The 609-nt window shown below is 50.6% G+C and overlaps 1 non-coding gene across 1 annotated transcript; it reads left to right on the forward strand.

Moving 5' to 3' along the window:
• The first annotated feature begins 267 nt into the window (after positions 1-267).
• LOC118982710 (small nucleolar RNA SNORD116) lies at positions 268-360 on the forward strand. Its single transcript, XR_005065586.1, has one exon. It is a non-coding gene; the product is annotated as a small nucleolar RNA SNORD116 (small nucleolar RNA).
• Positions 361-609: the final 249 nt, after the last annotated feature.

Consider the following 609-nt stretch of genomic DNA (forward strand, 5'->3'; position numbering starts at 1 on the left):
AGATTCCTCAGAAAGGTAAGCTTTCCTCTGTGCGAGCTCGTGACCATCACTTTAAGCAGACCTGCTAGACACAGTCTATCTGTTTGCCCCGTGGTTTTTGTCCAAGAGTGGATTGATTCTGCCTCTTGTTCAGGTGGATTGATTCTACCTCTTGCTCAGTGGTTGGGATCCTGATTCTCCACTGCTCTGGGGGTCTCAGATCATTGTCTTACATGGTGGTCCACCCAGTGCTCCCTGGTCAATTTCACAGCATCCCAGATCGTGCTCGGATCGATGATGACTCCCTCAAAATGCATTCCTTGGAAGCTGAACAAAATGAGTGAGAACTCCACACCGTCGTTCTCATCGGATCTGAGGTCCAGCACGTAGAGGGCCCCAGGAACCTTCAGCATGAGGGACAGCTGCCCCCCTGTCACAGTTCTGCACACACCACCAAGTGTGTCAGCTTTGATCACTTTCCCTTTGAGACTGAGTGTCAGTGGCTGGGTATCTGTGAATCAAGGGTTCTGTTTTGAACACCCAGGGTTTGTTGGCATGGTGGCTTTTTACTCACTCAGTCCTAATAGGTGAAGAGTGTGGTGTTTCTGTGTGCCCGGTGAGCTCATGCTG

The sequence above is a fragment of the Sturnira hondurensis genome, unplaced genomic scaffold (genome assembly GCF_014824575.4).
Source record: "Sturnira hondurensis isolate 20B ecotype Veracruz unplaced genomic scaffold, ASM1482457v3 Scaffold0025543, whole genome shotgun sequence".
Taxonomy (NCBI): domain Eukaryota; kingdom Metazoa; phylum Chordata; class Mammalia; order Chiroptera; family Phyllostomidae; genus Sturnira; species Sturnira hondurensis.